Source organism: Amphiura filiformis, chromosome 19 (assembly GCF_039555335.1).
Source record: "Amphiura filiformis chromosome 19, Afil_fr2py, whole genome shotgun sequence".
Classification (NCBI taxonomy): Eukaryota; Metazoa; Echinodermata; class Ophiuroidea; order Amphilepidida; family Amphiuridae; genus Amphiura; species Amphiura filiformis.
In genome coordinates, this window is record NC_092646.1 from 28,228,415 (window position 1) to 28,248,374 (window position 19,960).

Below are 19,960 nucleotides of genomic sequence, written 5' to 3' on the forward strand. Positions count from 1 at the left end.
AGTCATTGTCACCCACCCCGCCACCTAGTTACTTCGAAAGTCGAGTGCAGCCCCCACCCCCTCTGGTAAATGTATAAATGTGACCGGACACGACGAATTAGCCGTAAAGTCGGCCCTGTCAATAATTTTGTTTCATTCCGTGTTTAGAAAATATATATCATAAGCTTTAAAATGACATATCATTTGACTTCAAACGATATCCAGAAGCGGGGATATGGTGTGTTGAACTCTGCTCCTTCAATAAAAATGGTACCTTTTTTCCGTTCTATACATGTGTCTCTTTTTCCACATTGCTGGTAATTATATCAAACAGTCATAATTGGTGGTCATTTCAAATCATCCCCAATGTCCTCTCATTGTTAATTGTTGGTTATACATACCTAGACAAAACACAATGCTTTGTAACTCACCACTTGAACATTATTTAGCCAAAGCAAACAAAGACTAGAGTTATTTAAGAATTCTATAGAAATAGGTAGAAGCTTATTATCCTCTTCAGCAATATGATTATTGATTGGTGTTTAAACGGTGTTCAAATGAGATACTTGTCGAACCAAATTGAGGTACCTATGAATACGACCTTCACACACACTGTAACTCGGAATACAATTTGCCGACTTTACATTCGTAGTGTACGGCCACAAATACCCAAATGATACATAAATAAAACTCTTTGTAACACGTTATTCTTACCTATGTTGGTAGACACAAAGGTGGTATAGGTGCCTCCGGATCCTTGTGATAGATCGTATTTATATACTCGTTTATACGTGAGATCCGGGAAGTAAAGAGAACCACCCTCGACGACCAATGACATAATATCGTTGTTATGTGTAAACAATGCGGTGAAAGCAAGAGTACTCGCGGGTGCCGTGTAAAATGTACTACTCTTTGGTGAGGTGTTCTTCATACAAACGAGATACACTGTTATAAAAGCAAGAAAATGGACGGAAAGATGTAACAAACTGATTACATTAGGTGGTAACAGAGGGATTTTCTGCTTCATTTCTTGGAATTAAAATATATAACTACTGGGTCATTGCTGGGGAGCGGTCGTTTTCTTCGGAAGGGACGGAGGTCCATAAAATAAGGACAGTACCAGGCTATTAATGAAAGACAGAGATAAAAAGACTAAATCGCGTCTGACGTGAGGGCAAAGGCGCGCCGTGATTGGTTGCCCACCTGCGCAGTACGGCATTTTCTGTCTAGTTGTCAGAATTTCAGACGCAAACTAGTCTCTTTTTGTCTCTATGTCTTTCATTATATCATTTTTATGACTCCCTGTCTGAGAGGTGCCCATTTTTATGACTCGCTGATGTTAGTTTATTTTCATGACCAGCCTTTTTACAATACACACACACACAAATGCACACCCAGCCTATTAAATGATCCGGACATAAGCCTTAGCCCGTTAGATAATTGAATAGTCGCCCTCTTGTGATCATATGCTGTACAATGTCTTGCATTGAGATGTGCAGTATTTTCATGAACGCATGAATGAACGGGTAAACGGACGCAAGGGACGCGGCGTATGGTACATACTAATCCTAATGTGCGCCAATGAATAATCAAGAAATTCTAATGCACCAAATTTAATATACAAAAATATTCGCCGTCTAAGTTATGTAATAATCGGATTAACTACACTACCATAGCAATAGATGAATACAATTTTTGAATAGATCGCCTTGCACTACAAGCAGGTTGCACTCATCACCTGTGTATGTATTCAATCATAGATTGAATACAATCAGGGATCGATACAAAGGGATAGGCATCCTAGTATTACATAACAAACCGGAAGATGTAGTCTAAGTCTAGACAATAGGCGGAAGAGCGGCCATTTGTCTTCTACATGATTTTATTCACGTGTCCTTATACTTTAGTACACAAATATATAAGTTAACAGGTTTACAATTTTAAAATTATATTTTGTGTATACAATATATTCTGTAGTAAAGCGATCAAATGACGGTGATTGTTCAGGTATTATATGCTTGATAGAATTAAATTGTCTGACCAGTTAGTATTCTCCTCCGCCGTCAGTGTGATTCCAGTCACTCCACGTACCGTGTTGCGAAGGTGGAGGAGACTAAAGCTGTATTGACGAACACGCATGCGTTAAAAATGATGTAGCCTTAGTCGAACAATAGCGTGACGTAGTTCCCGGCATTGTTCCTATGCACTTTCACCCTCCTGATACAATACCGCTCTTTTCAAAGATACTAATCTTATAGGTGCGAGTGCTTAGTATTTTTTGACATCTATGGTTCAATGCATAGGTACCGCGTGAACGTTGTAGTGCAGGGCGATCCTGTTAATAATGAGAATGGATTTGGGGGGGGGGGAAATATGAAGACGAAGCCAGATAAGCTCAAAGAGCTTAGGGCTGGACCCCGATGGGGATAATAAAATAACAATACAGAACCGTACAGGACGAAGACATGATATACATACCCCAGGGGGGCACTCAACTTATATTTTGGTAGGGGTGTGCGGCGCGGATCGCCGAACTATGGGAACTAAGAACTGATTTGCGTGCAAAATAAGGGCTTGATGAACTGAAATTTCAACATTTTTGTGGAGGTCTGTGACCAAATTATAGGCTTTAGTACGGTGTACCATGAGGGACATGTAAACTTAAAATAATTTTTGAAACTTAGAATAATTTTTACGAACTCAAATAATTTTTTACAAACTCAAATAATTTTTTACAAACTCAAATAATTTTTTACCAACTCAAATCATTTTTTACAAACTCAAATAATTTTTGCAAACGTAAATTAATATTTGCAAACTTAAGATAATTTTTTACAAACTCAAAGAATTTTTGAATTCAAAATGAATAAAATTTTAAAATTGTTCAAAATTGAGCTAAAGAGCTACATTTTCAGAGTTTTAGGCTCAATGAACTGGAGCATGAAGCAAATGTGTGTCTCCCGGAGAGCCTGAAAAAGGGACCATTGACCGCCGCACATACCCGTATCATCTTTACATGTGAGTGACACCCCGCGGATACATGCCCTGTGAACATTTGGAAATTTCCACACAGTATTGTACTCATCTACACATGGCAGCTACACATGGCAGCTATTGCACTTACCCACTTCTGGCACTGAGCAGTCGATAATTATATGCATGTAAATATTAAGAAAAAAAATACGCAAGGGCATACCCAGTATAGAGGGCGGCATAAAAAGAGAAACACTCTCAGCAATATTGACATTTTCTGCTTAAGGTCAAATTTTGCACTCTGATTGTTTAATTGAAGTTATTGAACTATGTCATTGGGATGAATTGGGATAAATCGGGCAAATTAAAAATCAACCTCATGTACCCATGGGAAAATACACTATGATCCACAACATGCTCATCTATCAGGGCACAGTTATTTAACCCCAATACATTTGTACATTCATTCAATGACCTATGAAAATTTGGGTACAAAAATTCATACTCTGCAACTTGAGGTCAAAGTTTGCACTATGATTGTTTGATTGAGGTTATTAAACTATGCCATTGGGATAAGGCCATTGTGGTTCATAGTGATTCATTACTCACCATCTTGTGCGTATCCGCTACCCACACATGCCAAGGTAAAGATTGCTAAGATCTGCAAAAGCCCCATAATGAAGCTTAAAAGCACATGTGCTATTCTGAATTCGCCGATGTCAAGTTATTCTGGAAAAAAAGAGTATCAGTTATTCAAATATGAAATAACCACATAATAACGTCACCAAAAATGTAAAATTTATATTAAATAATCTATATGCTGGCGAAGTTAATTAATCGGATTAATTACCATAGCAATAGGTGAAAACAATTTTGAGCATATCGCGATGCACTACAAGCAGGTTACACTCATCACCTGTGTATGTCTGCAATCATAGATTGAATACAATACTGGTCTTTTCAAAGATACCAATCTTACAGGTGCAAGTGATCAGCATGATATGGTTCAATGCAGAGGTACCGCGTGAACGTATCAGTGCAGCGCGGTATATTCAAAAATTGTTTTCACCTATTGCTATGGTAGTTAATCCGATTATTACGTAACTTCGCCAGCGTATTTAGAGGCTGTGTAATAATGAGCCCGGGGGAACTTTCCAAATGACCTGAATACCCGTGGGGGTACTCGCGTATGCAAGGTATACGGGAATACGCCGCTCTAATGGGTCGCTTTTTTCCAAGAAAACCCTAAAAATGGGTCCCGATTTGAGACAAAAAAACTCTAAACATGGATCCCGATTTGAGAAAAATTTAACACTTGCACTTCTTAGAAAGAATAAATGAGATCATGGCAGCAATGTTATATGCAGTGTTATCAGTACCATCTTGCCTAACAGAAAAACTTAACTTGGGTTTCTTTACTAGTTCGGGCTCAAACGCTATGCACTCAGAACTTTAGTCAGCAGCTTCTATTGTTATGCATAGTCGCGCTAAAAGTCGATTGATACATGTTGAAATCAGCACAATTCAGAGATGCACCTTTTTGCTATAAAATTATTTTGTCGGTCAAATATAAAGGATTTTTTTTTCATTCAGAAATGTCTGTTAAAAACATAGGGCTTTTAGTGTAAGAGTTTTGATTTTTATAGGCCTTAACTTCGCCCGCGAGCTTTTGTCGGATTTTTTTAGCGTTTCAAACTAATATAGTTTGCTAAAGAAAGATATTTCCCACCTCTGTAAGACACATGTGAGTGCGCATGCGCGAGTGATCAGTCCCATCTTCAGATCGCTCTGATTTTCTGGGTGTAAATTCCACCTTTTTCACCCATATTGTTATTCCATCTACAAACTAAGTGTTTCATTATATATTTTGAATCATCTTTGGCGTGATTGTACTTTTCCATCGTGACTTGATCCCGATTATTTTGGGTTCTTCATCAACTGTTGACCACTCCCTTTGTTTACCCAAGCAACCATCAATCCATCATGGCGGCCTACATGAATTCGATGATGTGCTAGTTACGGCGACTCGTCGGGCGTGAGGTCAAGTATTGCTGGGTTGGATTTGGTGACCTGTATGTATGACTCTTGTTCAAAATGTCGAACTTCATTACTGTGAGTACTCTCATATTATTTACTACCATAATCCTGACTGTGGACAGCTTCAGAAATAAGATAGATACTAGCTACCATGACGAAGCTTGCATTGATTACATCATGTGTACCAACTCTACGATGATGAGCTCATCACCGTGCTTGTTTGATCTATGGCATGCGAGTTGCGGTTCGACTATGTTTGCTAATATCAAAGTGAATTTTGCCTACAAATATCTCCCGGCAGTACCCTCGGTGCTACGTAAGAGTTACAAACTGCTATTTCCATGTAACCTAAAATTTGATGGCAATAACTGTAAACTGTTTCTTGTGTATTATTGCATTATGATCATCTCCCAATCTGGAGACACTGAAGTTAATCCAGGACCAAGCACACACGGCAGCCTTGGAGACTCAAGTGAAAGTCCTTTATTTCCATGTCAAATATGCCATCACAGTCTGCCGCCTGGACAACCAATTCTTTAGAAATGCTTAGTCGCGCTAAAAGTCGATCGATACATGTAAAAATCAGCACAATTCAGAGATACACCTTTTTGCTATGAAATTAATTTTCTCGGTCAAATATAAAGCAATATTTTTTTTTTTCTTCAGTAATGTCAGTTAAAAACTTGGTGCTTGAATATGCATTTTTTTTTAAATCCTGGTGTTAAAATTAAGCATCAAATTGTGTCTTTTAGTGTGATACCGTAAAACCCCGTCTACAAGGATATACCTAAGAAACGCCCTCAATAAAATTGGTTGCTTGTTGTATTTGGAGTTTGAGCAAATATATACTGGCACTGGGTGGCTATGCATTCCATCTAAGTATGTTGTAACACCAATCAATTGTATTGACATAATAACGACTGTTTCGTATATCAGGATCGTATAGCTCAATTGATAGAGCGTCAGTCTTTGGAACTGAAGACATGCTGAAGAGAGCATGGTCCGGGCACCGGTTCCGTTTTTTCATTCTCGTTTAATTTTAACTTTTTGACATGTTCTTTTTATCTTTCTTCAAATCTACCTTTCTACTTTTAATTTTAGGTGCGTTTTTTTTGTTTTTTACTTTCTACTTTTAATTTTAGGTGCGTTTTTTTTTATAGTTTTTTTATAGTTTTTTAGTAATTTTGTGGTTTTATAGAAACTAGTAAAAGCATTTATTCTAAATAATAGCGAAACCCACGGTTAGACAGATGTGTTGTAACTACTTGTCTGTCCTCGTCTTTGCAATAAAAACCTATGTTGCACCTTTGTGCCATCCCAATTCTTGAGGTAGGGTGCGTTTTTGGCTTAAGCACGATTTTGTTTCTACTTGAAATGAAATCAAAATAAATATTGTTCTGTTGCCACAATTGCAGTTTTTTCAATAAAAAAAAATAGATGAGGAATAATAATTATTCCATATTTGAATCTATTGTCCCATCAAGAATAGAGTGTCTTCAAAAACTTCAATCAATTCATCTGACAAAGGAAACTATTCTGGTCATTCAATTTTGTTTCGCTTGCACCTGTTATATCACATGCGTTGGTAGAGAAGGCACACTTCTCTTGTCTTCACCGAAGTAGTGATGTAAACACTAACATGATTAATTACCATAGCTAGCAATGGACATACACTATTTTTTGTTCCACTTGAACCCATACTATAGGCTATTCGCTGTCGGTGTGACGTAATTAATCGGATTAACTACCATAGCAATTGATGAATACAATTTCGAATATATAGCCCTGCACTTCATCGTTCACGTGGCACCTATGCATTAAACCATAGTTGTCAAAGAAATGCTAATCACTCGCCATGTAAGATTAGTATTTATGAAAAGAGTGGTATTCAATCTATGTTTGGTGACATACGCGGGTGATTAGTGCAATCTGCTTGATGGTAGTTATTGCGATTATTACGTCACTTCGACAGCGAATTGTAGTATAGACGAATCCAACAAGCCAAGTGATGGTCAGAATTTATTCGGCCATTATACGCTGGTGAAGTTGCGTAATTAATCGGATTAATTACCATAGCAATATGTGAAAACAATTTTGAACATATCGCGCTGCGCTACAAGCAGGTTACACTCATCACCTGTACTGTGTATGTCTGCAATCATAGATTGAATACAATACTGGTCTTTTCAAAGATCTTACAGGTGCAGCATGATATGGTTCAATGAAGAGGTACCGCCTGAACGTATCAGTGTATAACGCGGTATATTCAAAAATTGTTTTCACCTATTGCTATGGTAGTTAATCCGATTATTACGTAACTTCGCCAGCGTATTGAATAAAACAGGAGGATGTGAGTTCATAAGGGCAATGTCGGGGATAGGTCACAATCGATGTGGAGAGATGAGAGGTCCGACCAACAGCCATAGCGATTCAACTAATTCCAGCGGACGGTCTGTGGCTAGTAAGGAATCGTCTTTGACCACATGCGCAGATCTGTCTCGTCAGGAAAATATTTAATATCCCGAATTTATAATAGGCCTATGCCTACCAGTTCCATCGTATAACCGATCTGCTAGAGAATATTTGTTACCATGTTTAATAAATTCGTATTTATCGTATAATAAAATGTAGCCAAATGTATATTATGTGTCACACGGTTTTCTGCTGAACCACTAGCAGGCTATGTTACCACATCTGTGACAATGACAAAGGTGAATTTTGATGATTTTACGATCTTCCGGATGAGCAAACCACAGAATGGGTCTTTAGTTCCATCCCCTACTTAACCAGCCAATATTATATCAATCAAAGAAAAATAAAGAAAAAATAAAATTAAACAAGAAAAAAAGACAAAGAAAAGAAACAATAAAAGAAAAACAATAGAAAAAAACTAAATATGAAAAAAAATGATCATCTTTAGAAAATGCAAGAAAATATAAATGAAAAGTTTGAACAATATTTTGTTTATAAAAGTTTGTGTGACCGTGATGAGGCTCGAACTCACCATCTTCCGATCTAAAGAACCAAAGTCTTATGCCTTGCCAAGTGATCTATGCTCGTGAGATGCGAAATAAAGATAAAATAATACATTGTATACCTGCTTGTGTCGGTAAATGATTTGCTCAAATTCCATAATGATATAATATTGTGGAGGGCGCTAGCGTGAAATATGCTATCATCACAGTCGCTTCTATTCCTTATAGACGGGTTTCTACGGTATTTTTGATTTTTATAGGCCTTGAATTCGCCTGCGAGCTTTTTACGGAATTCATGTTTTAGCGTCTCAAACTAACATAGTTTGCTAAAGAAAGATATTTCCCACCTCTGTAAAGCACATCGTGTGGGTCTATATGTTATAGTTTTGTCAGAATTTCCGTTTTTGTTTTACCCTTTTTCCATTCATGGTCCGAAAATGTCAAACTAAGTAAAAGTAGGCAATGGTGAGTACTTTTATCTCGAGAGCAACCAGCTGAAATAGTCGATATTTCCTTTGTTGTTATCCAGGTCAATTTTTCATTGAAAGCAAATTGCCCGACCAGCGATTAAATCCCCAATTGGGTGTTCTGGTTAAACATGATCAGTAGGAGCGCTATAGGTCTGGGAATTTCTTTGCTATATTGAAGTTCTGGCAACACTATAGCCATGCCGGTATTCCTATTAAACCCAGGGATATCGATCCACAATGCTAGTACTAGCCTTTAGATTTCACGTGTTGATTTAGAAATTTTTTCATCCGACAGTGAAAGATGGTGAAATCAAAACGGAAATTCTGACAAAACTATGATATATAGCTCACGGTGATGTGCTTTAGAAAGTTGGGGAAAATCCTTCATTAGCGAACTATATTACTTTGAAAAGCTAAAAGGTTGATCCAAGAAAAAGCTCGCGGGCCGAGCTGAAGCCTATAAAAATCGAATATCTTACACTAAATGACTGAATTTCAGGCCTAAGTTTAACACCAGGATTTTAAAAAAAATCAGTATCAAGCATTATAGTTTTTCCAGCCATTTACTGAAAAATGAAAATTATTGCTTTTCATTTGGCTGAGAAAAAAATTTTTACACTGAAAAGGTGTAACTCAAAATTTTGCTCATTTCAACACCAATTTCGATCGTTTGTATTGCCTCATTAAATGACTGAGTGAGCCTTGCAGAACAAAAGAATCGGTTGTGCAGGTAGCTGACTGATCAACCATGTACGTGGGAGGACAAGGCAGTGCAGTGTGATGAATGTGATGAATGGTATCACTCAAGTTGTATGAATATGAACACCCTTGTTTATGAAGCCCTTGGTAGCAGTAAGGTATCTTGGGTTTGTTGCAGCTGTAACATGCCAAATTTTTCTAAATCATTCTGTACTCTAGACTCCATTAACATGTCAAATAGCTTCAGCAGTTTGGATGACGAAGCGAATATTCCACCACCCCTAGCCTCTTCATCACCTGCTGCCACCAGCATCCCCCAAGCTAGGATGAAGGATAACAGTCCTAAGAAGTCCAAACCTACCAATAGACATCACCTGAAAGTTGTTATTATAAATTTCCAAGGTATACGGAGTAAAAAAGCTGCTCTGCAAACATTCTTGGACATTAATCAGCCTGATGTGGTAATTGGTACGGAGACCCATATTGATAGTACCATCCTGTCAAGTGAAATATTTCCGCCTGACTACAACGTAACAAGGAAAGATCGTGACTTACATGGAGGGGGTGTGCTAATTGCTCTTAAGGGTGATCTTATAGGCACGCACAGACCTGACTTGGACACGAACTCAGAAATATTATGGACTCAGTTGGATATAATGGGGTCCAAACCCCTGCTTATTGGGGCATTCTACCGGCCACAGATTACTACTCTCCCAGAATATGAATATCTAAAGCAGCTTCGCAACTCACTGGATAAAATAAAACTGTCCAAAGGTCAACAGGTGTGGCTTGGAGGCGACTTCAACCTTCCAGGTATTAACTGGACCAGTGTTTCTACCACACCAGGGGGCTACAAACCAGGCTTGTCACGTGAATTTATTGACATTGTGAATGATAAGTGTTTTGAGCAGATGGTTACTAAGCCTACCAGGATCAACAATATTCTTGACCTGTTTCTCACCACGCACTCTACCCTGGTGGAGAAATCAACCGTCCTGCCAGGTATGAGCGACCACGACGGGATACCGTTCATCATTGTCAACACAAGACCACACAAGACCAAGCAAAGACCAAGGAGAATTTTCCTGTACAGGAAAGCCAATGTCTCCAGCTTGAAGGATGCGATCACTAAATTGTCTGACAACATCACCAGTGAGTTCGATAACAGTGACTGCTCAGTTGACATTATGTGGAATGACTTTAAAGAAGGACTAACGGATGCTATGAACAAGTCCATTCCTTCTAAGTTAATCACCAAGGGTAAACAATCTCCCTGGATTAATCAAGACATCAAGAGACTGCATAGACGCAAGCAACGGGCTTATAATCGTTATAATAAAACCAAAGACCCAGAAGACCATGCGAGATTTCAAAATCTTCGGAAGGAGGCTACAAGGAAGACAAGAAGGCAGCATAGAAGTTATGTGAAGCGCTCGTGTTCTGCAACTTCAAAAACTTTCTGGGGATTCATCAAGAGCCTAAAACAAGACTCCTTTGGTATTTGCTCCCTCAGAGACAAAGGTGAACTCGTATCTGATAGTACCCAAAAGGCTGAAATACTCAACACTCAATTTCGCGAAGTCTTTACTCAGGAAGATATGACCAACATGCCCTCAATGGACTCTGAACCGTCTCCAGCTATGCCTGAAATTAAGATCAGTATTAAAGGTGTTCACGAACTTCTTGCCAACCTAAAGCCCAATAAAGCAACAGGTCCAGACGATCTACCAGCTCGCATTCTCAAAGAATATGCTCAAGAGATTGCACCCGCCCTTGCCTGCATTTTTCAGAGATCAATTGACACGGGAAGTTTGCCGGAAGATTGGAGAAGAGGAAACATCAGCCCCATCTTCAAAAAAGGTGATAGGACGAAAGCCTCCAACTACCGCCCTGTGTCCTTGACATCGATATGAAGCAAGACATTAGAACATATCCTTCATTCATGCATAATGGATCACCTTGACCTGCATGGCATTTTGTGTGATGAACAGCACGGCTTCCGCAGAAAACATTCTTGCGAGTCACAGCTCATTCAGACAGTTCACGACCTGGCTCAAGCGCTTGACAAGAGGAAACAGGTGGACGCAGTGATTATGTATTTCTCGAAAGCGTTCGATAAAGTTGCCCACAACAGATTACTCATGAAAATCAACCATTATGGTATCAGAGGGAACACTTTCAAATGGATATCATCCTTTTTAAAAGAGCGCCATCAAAGAGTGGTTGTTGACGGTCATCACTCGGAATGGATCCATGTCGACTCAGGGGTTCCCCAGGGCACTGTTCTGGGTCCCCTGCTCTTCCTACTTTTCATAAACGATTTGCCTCATAACATCTCGTCATCTGTCAGACTTTTCGCAGACGACTGCATTCTTTACAGAACTGTCGGTGGACCAGAGGACGCAGAGCAGCTGCAACAAGATCTCAACACGCTAAGAGCATGGGAAACTAGGTGGCAGATGGCCTTCAATACGGAGAAATGCTTCGTCATGAAAGTGACTCATGTTAAGAACCCATCTACCCATAAGTACATGTTGGGAGGATCCATCCTTCAGGAGACTTCAAACCACACCTACTTGGGAGTTGAAATTACGTCTGACCTCAAATGGAACCATCACGTGGACAAGATCACTGCCTCTGCCAATCGTAGTCTAGGCTTCTTAAGACGCAACATCTCCATCTGTTCAAGAAGAACCAAGGCCAGGGCTTTCACCACATTCGTAAGACCTCATCTGGAATACAGTGCCGCTGTTTGGGATGCATAATATATACACAAGATCAGATTACTCAGTTAGAAGCCATCCAACGCAGGGGAGCCAGATTTGTCTTTAATGACTACCAGTATACAAGCAGTCCTACATCTATGATCACCGCCTTAAAGTGGGATCCTCTCTCTTTGAGGAGGAAGGAGCGTCGCCTGAATGTGCTGTATGACGCAGTACACGGTCACCTATCCATCCCGGCAAGAACCATCTTACGCCCGACCACACGCTCATCTAGATTTGTCAACATAAACAACACCTACCACCGTATATCTACGAAGAAAGACTGCTACAAGTTTTCTTTTTTCCCAAGGACCATAGTCGATTGGAACCAATTACCTTTTCACATCACATCAGCAACTGACCAAGAAGTATTCAAGCAACAACTCCATGAACACTTAAGAAACTAAATCATAACTTTCGCACTCACTAAACCCTGCTCGGATTACTCCACCTGCATACAGCAACAAGGAGTGTTGGGCAGTATATCAGCAGATGCACATCGTGTGGGTCTATATAATAATAGTTTGGTCAGAATTCCCGTTTTGATTTCACCTTTTCCCACTTGCGACTGCCAAAATGCCCAACCAGTACTTCATTTCTAATATAACCAGCAGAAATAATCGATATTTCTACTGTGGTCATGGGTTCATTCGTGAGTTAATTTTGACAAAATTGGTAGTCGGAATTGAAAAATGCAATCAAAACCAAAATTCTGACAAAACTATGACAGCTTTTTATGATGTGCTTTAAAAAGTTGGGAAATATATATCTTTCGTTAGCGAGTTATGTTACTTTGAAAAGCAAAAACGTTCACGGGGCAAGTTGAAGCCTGTGAAAATCGAAAATCTTACACTAGAAGCCTTTAGAAGTTTAACATCAGGGTTTGAAAAAATAATATACAGTACCAATCATTATAGTTTTTACTGAAAAAATGAAAATTATTGCTTTTCATTTGCCTGAGAAAATTTTGCTCATTTCAACACCAAATTCAATCGTTTGTATTGCCTCATTAAAGTTAGCAACTATTTTAAACTGTTGAAATTTGGTAGTTCAGAGCATCTTGCGAATGGCAGTGAGCTTTGGCAAAAATTGCATTGATCATTTCATAGCGACTGCGTAGACGAATTCAAATATCAAAGATATACTTTTGTAAGTCCTGTGGTCCTTGAGTTATGTTGTAACAACAACAACACTTTTGTAAAATGTACATAACTCATGAACAACAATAAATCAAGCAAGTTTTGATTTGTAGAATAAACTTTGCAGAACATCAAAGTGTAATTTTTCGGTCGATCCTTCATGTAATTATTTCGTGTAAGCTAATCCTAACTCTAACCCTAACTCTAACCCTAATCCTAACCCTAAGCCTAATCCTAATCATAACCCTAATCCTAACCCAATCCTTACCCTAATCCTAACCCTAAACTAACCCTAACCTTAACCCTAACCCTAATTTCGTGTAAAATTATATGAAGGAATAACCTACAGATTGTAACAAAAAAAATTATACAATTTAGAAAATAGTATTAGGCAAATATGTCACTTATTAATTGTATTAAATTTTACTTGGTCGTCAAGGTAATTTCTTGAGCTACTACATTTCCATGAAGTCGGTGGTCTACAAGCGAAGATATGGTTAATTGTGTTAAGTAGTCCTAAAACACCTTGGGCCGCTTTTGTGTAGCAAAAGTGACTGAATTGAGTTGAATCAAGAACCGTCTTGTTGGTACTCTTAAGATAAGATAAGATGAGATAGGAAATTTTAAACAATGGAGCATTTGAAGTGGTATTATAATTTATGATTTTGAAATAAATATAATATTATTTATTTAAAAAACATGAAAAACCTTTGCTTTTGTTCTGAGATCTTTGATGATAAGCATGAGAGTTCATTTTACGCGGTGCAAACTTGATCTGTAAAATTGGTGGCCCAACTCGGGTCGATCCTTCCTAATCCTAATCATAACCCTAACCCTAACCCTAATCCTAACCCTAATCCTAACCCTAAACTAACCCTAACCCTAATTTCGTGTAAAATTACAAGAAGGTATAACCAAAGCTTGCATTGCGTAAAATCGACTTTCATGATTAGCAATTGCATTTTTGCTTTTCAGAAAGAAAATAAAAGTAGTCATGGCATAAATGTTATATGCAGTAGAATCAGAAATATCTTGGCTAACAGAAAATTTTCCTTGGACTCTTTCCTTGTCCAGGATTAAACGCTATGCCCGATTTGACTAAATCTTCATGTAATTTTACACGAAATTAGGGTTAGGGTTAAGGTTAGGGTTAGTTTAGGGTTTCTTCCTTCAATTTCCATATACTTATAATTACAAAATCTGGCCTTGTTACACTCAGGAAATAATTTTTATAACATAATAACTTCTGTTTTGAGATGAAAAAAGTGAGCTATTTATCACTGTTTTAGTTTTTGCCATTTTTACCGGCAAAAACTGTTTTTGCTAAGCGGTAAAAACAGGGTTTCTTTCATCTGCGGCAAAAACCTGCGAGACCTGCTTTTTAGCCTGACTTGAGCCTGGTCCTGATCAAGTGTGTTTCTGCACGAAGAGACCATTTAAAGAAACAAACAAACAAACAAACAAACAAACAATGAAGCCTGTATCACCACGGATAAGGAAACAATGGAAACGCGTAATGCAAATCTAAAGATCATCCAAATTATTTACTAAAATATGATTTTCAATACGCATCAAGAGTTACAGATTTTGATAAAGTCTGTAGAAAATAAACTCTTACCTGGTCTTCACGTCTGGTTGGTGTCGTTCCTGTCCACTCCAGAAAATGGTTGTCGAATCAAATATTCTGATCTATATATAATAGTTTTCAACATGATAGGTTACAAAAAAAGCTAATAAAATTGGCTTAATGAGTAGTACATCGAACTATTCTATTAATAGTTTCGTCATTAGTCGTACTCACTATGGACCACAATGGCCTCATTTCAATTACATAGTTCAATAACCTCAATTAAACAATCATAGTGCAAAATTTGACCTCAAGCTGCAGAGTATGAATTCTGTACTCAAATTTTCAAAGGTCATTCTATGAGTGTACAAGCATATTGGGGTTAAAGAACTTTGTCCTGGTGGATGAGCATGGATCCTGGTGACTATTTACCAGTTTGCTGATGATGCGATTGGCTTAGAGACATCGAACCATTCAAAACTTTTGTGATTGGTCGAAAGTAAAAAAAGAACTGATCAGTTTGCTGACTTTGTATTTTATCAAAACTTTTAAAAGCAAAACGGAGGACAAGGACTGAAGAAACGCTGGTGACCAAATCCAATGAATATTTATGATTTTCAAACAGTAATTGAAAAATGGAAATTCACTGGTATAAATTTGCTATAGGCCCTACTAATACTATACTTACGTTCCCATCATATTGACTCGTGACTGTATATTGTACTTTGGTAATTTTTGTGTATTCTTTGATTTGTCATGACAGAGTCTTGTGTAAAGAAGTCTATATCTGAAATACAAAATAAAAATAAGCCAAATCGGCATTAGAAGTTTGCAATGCATTGTGGGACAGTTTGTGCATTTTTAGGACGCTTTGTCCTTTGACCTATCGCGAAAATTCAGAAAAATTGGTTTTTGTGCATACAAAATATAATTGAAAAAAGTTTTACTAGAATAAAAACAAATCCAAAAAATATATTTATTGTATAAATTAATATCGTATACTATATCGTATTCTGAACCATTATTGCATTTTGCACCTTTTGCATATGGGGAATCCGTGAGGTTTTTTGGTTTTGGTTTTTGGGTTTTTGCATAAAACCTCCTGGTTTAATTTACCGATAATTAGCATATTTATATAATATTTACATTCATTGTTTTTTGACACTTTCTCGAAACTGAAATATCCATTTTTGTACCAAATTTCTGGTAAAGCATCCAACCACTTCAAGGGTGTCCCAGAATGATTATTACGAGTACAGGTACCCATCGTGCCTATTGTCAGTGGAAAATTGCCGAAAACGGCTTATGAACTCCCAGGCCCGGTGCCACCACCAGGGGTAAAAGCATGGGCGGCAAAAAAGAAGGGACGGAGGAAGATGAAGGGCCGGCAAGATGAATTATTAAAGAAAAATGGCGTGGCAGAAGGGGCGGCAAGAAGAATTATTAATGTAAAAAGGGTGGGAAAGTATGGAAATGGTTTTTAAAAAGTTGTGCAACTAATAAAACTATACCTTTTTGGTCGCCAGCAGGGCCACCGCTTGAGGAGGTGGGTTTTATTGGGGGTGTAACACTAATTCTTTAATATTTAAAAAAAAAATGTTTAGGAAAAAAATTTGGTCAAATTTGTTATTTCACACATACCCTAACCCTAATGACAATTTTTGCACAATTGATTATGGCAATGCCATCCTCTCTGGTATCACTCAAGGTGAAAGAAATAGACTGCAGAAGCTGCACAATTGTGCTGTGCGTTTGACATTCTCTGTTCCTCGTTCAACTGGTGCCTCCAACCTTCTCATTCAATTGCATTGTCTTCCTATCCAGGACGTTTAATTTTTTTCTGCAACCATAACGGGACGCAAAAAAATTATAACCCATAGGAACACGTAGGAAAGGTTTAGGGTTAGGGTTAGGGTAAGTGTTACGGTTAGGGTTAGGTTTAATAAAATTTTGCGTCCCGTTATGGTTGCAGAAAAAAAAACCGCATCCCAGGACCGAATACTTTTTAAACGTCTGCTTTATGTTTTCAAGTACTCTCAGGGCCGTTCCCATAATTATCTTTGTGAGCTTCTTTCTGAATATGCTCCCGGAAGAGAAGGATTGAGATCTTTTTCCGATAAGACCCTGCTTTGTCAGCCTAGGGCACGTAAAGCAGCTGGTTTAAATACCTTCTCTGTCTCTGGCATTAGGGAATGGAATAAGCTGCCTAAAGTCATTAGAGAGTCTCCATCAATTCCAGTTTTCGGAAAGAAACAGAAAACTCACATTTTCAGCTAGCTTCTTTCTTGTTCATTCTGTGTTTCTTTTTTTTCATTCTTTCTCTCCTTGTTCAGCGCATTGATGAATTTTAAAGGCGCTTTAAAAATAGACGGTGTAATGCGATCGCTAGATACCTCAGCATTAGCGCAGCCATTGGCTCAAATATTATCTGGAAGCAGCGCGCTCGCAATAATGGCTTGCCGATTTGCTGAGGTGTTTGGCAATTGTCCCAACCATCTTTGGTTTCTCATCATTGCCTCATTTCAAATGTTTAGTTTTAGTTTTGGTTTTGGTTTTGGTCACGTGGTTTCCTATTGTCCTGCCTAACCACTTGAATCATAACTTGAATCGAACTCATTGTTTCTACCTTTTGTTTAAAACCGAACATTTGTGTCAGTCAGTTTCGGTTTTGGTTTCAGTTTCTTATAAGTGGTGTGAATCGTAAAATTATTTGATTTGAAGTTACCTACTCTAAGTATACAAAAGAAATGTTTAAATTTCGCAGTGCAATATTCACGAGGAGAGAAATCGAGCATGGTAATCTACATTGAAAGACGTGGTTTACAAAACCGAATAAGCCTAGGCTAATTCACCTAAAGATTTGAAATGAGGGACTCCCTCATTTCAAATATATAGTTTTGGTTTCTCTTTTGTTCAGAAACCAAAAATCAAGGGATTAAAAAGTAGAGCTGATCTGATCTGCAATCATAACACTATTATGCTGGGAGGGCACAGTATAGGGTATATAACCAGAAGTATACAATAGCCTATTGTGCTAACATAATTATTATCATGATTGATATCGGAAATCTATCCGCGGACGACAGTTGATGCTCTCTGTCGAAGGTAGGTGGCATATTACACTCACGAGTTCTAGGCCTAGAAATCATATACATGCGCGTATACTGAAGGATGGGGTGGGGTGGGGAATTTGTTTGTTTGTATGAAACATAAACGATGCATGGAGATGATTTGATTATGAATTAGTTTATTATCCCAGGAAGCACAACCCATACCTCTTTAAGAGGGGGCTCCCTCCTATATAACCACCGCTTTCCTAAATTACCCTTTCCCCTCCTCCTCCCCTATATTCGATATCTTCATCTCGAGCTCTCCTCCCCTTCTCTTTCACTTCCAATGCTCTCTCTCATATGTTTCTCTCTCTCCCGGCCCATATCCCCTTGCCCTACACCCCCCCCACACACACACCCCAATCTTCTCCCCTCTATCTTCTACTTTTTGCAGTAAAAATTGCTTCAGTAAAAGTCATTAGGTTATTAGAGCCCGGTATTAGAGGTCATATAATGGCCTTCCATCGATTCTGGTACATGGGATTAAGGACATGAATCGATTTTGTTTATAGCACCTATACAATTACAGTAGTGGTCCCTTTTGTAATGTCGAATGCAAATATTTCGATGGTCTATATATTTTCACAGTGAAATCAGCTTAGGCTATTTCGTAGTCTCAAGCCAATGCTTTCAAACTAAATCAATGCTTTCAAATGTAGCCTGTTTTGTTCGACTTCTCTGCTCGTGAATATTGCACTGCGAAATTTAAACATTTCTTTTGTATACTTAGATCAGGTAACTCGAAAATCCTGTAATTTTATTCGTCACACCACTTATAAGAAACTGAAACCAAAACCGAAACTACCTGTCACAAATGTTTAGTTTTAAACAAAAGGTAGAAACAAAGAGTTCGATATCTTGTGATTCAAGTGGTTAGGCAGGACAATAGGAAACCACGTGACCAAAACCAAAACCAAAACTAAAACTATATATTTGAAATGAGGCACTGTATATGTCTTCTTCACTGTTGCGTAATTATTGCATTGCTCCGCTTGTATTATATAAATTATATTGAATTTTACTGTCACAGTGGTTATATATGCAATAAAAGATATGAATATGTGTAGGTGTGGGTGTGGGGGTGTGTGTGGAGGGGGGTGTATGTATGTATGTAATTTAGTAAACAATATCGCTGGGATCACTGAATAGGGCTTTAACTATCGATCAATGAACCAGTGGTGTACTTTCATTGAGCTGTACTAAGCAAGAGTGCGCATTTGAATTCCAATTGAAGGGATTTGCATTTTAAATGAAAACTGCCCTTCTAAATATTATTTTCGGACCAAAATAACCGATCAGTAAAACAGTTGTATACTTTCATCGAGCTGTAGTGCAGGGTTAGGACGTAGTGTCATTATAGTCCTGGCCCTGTCCTACAGACCCGTATACATTTTTCAAAGAAGAAAGTTTGAAAGTTGATTCGAGTAGGGTATGCATAGGTCTTCCAAATTCTACTAGGTGGAAAATTCCAAACCCGGGCAAACTCTGTATATGGCCATTTTTCAAAATGGCCGCCAAAATGTACTTATGAACCAGGTAAAAATGACAATAACTCTGAAACTACTTGACCTAGAGGGGTGATTGAGGTGTCTATACCCACTAAATCAAGGCTGTCTGATTGAATGAAGGGAGTTTCATGGATGTCTGAGGTCCAGGACACCTGGAATCCAAGATGGCCGCCCGTAACAACCATAATCATCATATTAGCCAGATGATATGACAATAATTCGGAATCTGCCTGACCTACAAGGGTCATTGAGGTGTCTATCCCCACTAAATTAAGGCTGGCTGAGTGAATGAAGGGGGTTTCATGGATGTCTGAGGTCTAGGACACCTGAAATCCAAATCCAACAGCATTTTTTTTGGTCAAAATAGGGCAAAATTGTAAAATTTTCCGCGCTTCGCGCGCATTCAAATGCCGAAATTTATGTTGATCTGGGGCCAAAGTAGTCTGAAATTGAATTGAACAAAATATGTTAGTCCCCCTTAAGTTAAACCAAAACTTAGCCACTGACTTGAGTGCACATGCCTTCCTCGGCACGTGAGTTCGTGGCCTCCAAATTTTGGCCTGGCCCAGGGCCCATAAGGTAGGCTAAATCCCGCCCTGGTTAAAAGGGCCCGTACTGTTCCTTGTCCATGGGCCCCTGATGCTCTTGCTACGCCCCTGCTTTTGTACATAGTATACGGTTTCTTCATTCAAAGATTTTGTCCACTTTCTAAACAACATGTTTTTCCTACACATGTTA

General features: G+C 38.4%; 1 long non-coding RNA gene across 1 annotated transcript; it reads right to left on the reverse strand.

Moving 5' to 3' along the window:
• Positions 1-698: 698 nt before the first annotated feature.
• Positions 699-14,726, reverse strand: LOC140140321 (uncharacterized). The gene is made up of 3 exons (XR_011857252.1): positions 14,656-14,726; positions 3,562-3,681; positions 699-924 (listed from the first exon to the last, which is right to left on the reverse strand). It is a non-coding gene; the product is annotated as an uncharacterized lncRNA (long non-coding RNA).
• Positions 14,727-19,960: the final 5,234 nt, after the last annotated feature.